The sequence below is a fragment of the Gavialis gangeticus genome, unplaced genomic scaffold (genome assembly GCF_001723915.1).
Source record: "Gavialis gangeticus isolate Ggan-Ray unplaced genomic scaffold, GavGan_comp1, whole genome shotgun sequence".
Taxonomy (NCBI): Eukaryota; Metazoa; Chordata; order Crocodylia; family Gavialidae; genus Gavialis; species Gavialis gangeticus.
The window spans coordinates 59,999,763-60,002,801 of record NW_017728994.1 but is presented as its reverse complement, the minus strand read 5'-3'; positions in this window follow the sequence as shown (position 1 = coordinate 60,002,801).

Here is a 3,039-nt window from a genome sequence, read left to right as displayed (position 1 = left end):
GCGCCCCCGCCCCGGCCCGGCCCGGCCCGGCCTGTCCCGAGCCCCCGCCTCTGGCAGCGCCACTTACAGCCTCCCCTGACGTCACCCCGTGGGCAGCGCCCCCGCCCCCGCCCCCTGGCGGGCCGCCCGCACGTGGCACCCGCCAACCGGGGCTTGCCCGCCTCAGCCCGGGGCGAGAGCTGCCTCGGCTGCCGGGCAACTTCCGACGGGCTGGGGGAGACATGCCCGGCTGGCTTGCTCTGAGCCCTTCTCCTGCCCCTTCGCCTCCCCTCCCGGCTTCAAGCCGAAGAGAATCGCAGCATGACAGAAAATGAGGGACGGCCCCTCAGCTAGATCATCCCAGCCAGAGCGCTGTCTGACGGGGGCTTCAAAACCTCCCAGGGTGGAGATCGCACCAAAAGGAGGCCGCCGACACTGCTGGTGGCACTTGCAGGTGGCCGCCACTCGTCCCTCCCCCCACTGCCACCACCACCGGTGGCATCTGCAGGCAGTCCCCAATGGCCGGTGGTCGCCACGGTTGACAGCACCGTGGCCGCCTGCGAGAGCTCCCCGCTTGCCACCGCCACGCTCCTGTCACCGCCACCGCCTGCGGGAGCTCCCCGCTTGCTGCTGCCATGCTCCCGCCACCAACAGTGCTGTGGCCACCTGCGGGAGCTTGCCGTGCCCCGCCAGCCTTTAGGGGCACGCGGCGTTCATGCCACCACCTCTTACTACCCTCCTAGTGAGAAAGTTTCTCCTAGTATCTAACCCAGCGGTTCCCAAACTCTGAGAGATGGCGCACCACCAGTTGAAAGCTATACAACCTTAAGTACCACCAGCAAGTTTTTGTCATATAAAGTAATTATAATAAATCTGTTAAGCTTACCACTGACAGGTGTTTGGTGGTAGGCATACCACCGACTGGGAACCACCGGTCTAACCTAAATGTCCCTTGCTGCAAAGTGAGACCATTGCTCCTTCTTCTGTCACCACTGAGAACAGTCTGGATCCATCCTCTCTGACCTCCCCTTGGGGTAGTTAAAGGCTGCTGTTAAATCCCCCCTCAGTCGTCTCTTCTCCAGACTAAATAAGCCCAGTTCCCTCCACCTTTCCTCATCAGTCATGTCCCCCAGCCCCCAAACCATTTTTGTTGACCTCCACTGGACTCTCCCCAGCTTGTCCACATCTTTTCTGTAGTGAGGGACCCAAAACTGAACACAGTGCTCCAGATGCGATGTCACCAGTGCTGAATCGAGGGGAATAATCACTTCCCTTGACTTGCTAGCAATGCTCCTGCCAATGCAGCCCAATATGCCATTAGCCTTCTTGGCAACAAGGGCACACTGCTGGCTCATATTCAGCTTACTGTCCAATGAAACCCTCAGGGCCTTTTCTGAAGAGCTGCTGCTTAGTCAGTCAGTCCCCGGCCTGTATCGGTGCATGGGGTTGTTCCGTCCTAAGTGCAGGATTTTGCACTGGTCTTTATTGACGTCATGAGATTTCTTTTGGTCCAATCCTCCAATTTGTCGAGGTCTCTCTGAATCCTAGCCCTACCCTTCAGCATATCTACTACTCCCCCTCTCCCCATCTCCTAAGTTTGGTGTCATCTGCAAACTTACTGAGGGTGCACTCCATCTCATTTTCCAGGTCGCTGATGAAGATACTGAAAAAAAACAATGCTAGGACCACTTGATACTGGCTGTCAATTAGACATTGAGTCTTCGATTACTACCCTTGGGGCCCAGTGATCCAGCCAGTTTTTTACCCACCTTACAGTCCATTCATCCAACTTGGACTTCCTCATTTTGCTTGCAAGAATGTTGTGGGAGACGGTATCAAAAGCCTTGCTAAAGTCAAGGTATGTCTTGTCCGCTGCTCTCCCCACATCCACACAGCCAGTCATCTCATCATAGAAGGCAATCAGGTTGGTCAGGCATGACTTGCCCTGGTGAATCCATGCTGACTTTTCCTAATCACCTTCTCCTCCAAGTGCTTAGAAATGAATTCCTTGAAGATCTGCTCCATGATTTTTCGAGGGATGGAGGTGAGGCTGACTGGTCTGTAGTTCTCCAGATCCTCCTCCTTCCCTTTCTCAGGGAGACCCAGCTTCTTTAAGGTGTCCTCATGTGGAAGCCCCTCCATACTGCTAATCATCCTTGTTGCCCTTCTCTGGACCTCTTCTAGTTCTTCTATATCTTTTTTGAGGTGTGGAGATCAGAACTGAGCACAGTGTTTGAGGTATGGACCTACCACAGACGTATAAAGGGGTATAATGATACTCTCCTTTTTGTTTGAATAATCCCTAATGTTTTGTTTGCCCTTTGGTGGCTTCTGAGCACTGAAGTAATGTTTTTAAAAAACTGTCCACAGTGACTCCCATATCTTTTCCCTTGTGCCTTACAGACCAGTGATTTTTCAGCCAAGTGATTGTGCCAGGACACCCAGGGTACTGCCACATCCTTTGAAAGGTGTCAAGAGATGTGTGTAGATAAGTGGGGTGTTAGGAGATAAGCAGATAAGCCAAGTAGATAAAGGTAACTCAGGCTGTCCCTGTCCAGACAATTCCCTGCTCCTACTGTCCTTTGTAAGGAAGTAAGTGCTGTAACATAGAAATAGGTTTTGCAACCGGGGGCCACTCAATTCACAAAAAGTTATAGAGGGGTGCCTCTTGTCCAGAAAGGTTGAGAACCACTGCTACAGGCTCACCAGATTAGACAGATACAGCACAAGCTTTTCTGGGCTGAAGCTCGGTGTCATCAGAGGCTGGAGAAGCAGGCTAGTCTGAGCGCCACTGAAGAGGATACAGCAGACTAATTTTGTCTGTTCTAAGCTAGCATGACAGATAAAGAGCATACTGCAGGACATGATTCAAGTTATACTGTAGTCTAATATGTACAGGTTCCCCAGCAATTCCAAAAAGTGGGAGTGAAATACCTGTAATAAGCTTCATAGGACTATGCAGATGATTTTTCGCCCCTCTAATCCTTTCCAGTCACCTGAATTCTAGCCTCACTTCCAATCGTGGCATACTTTGGAAGGCTATGTCGAATTAGAAGTGAT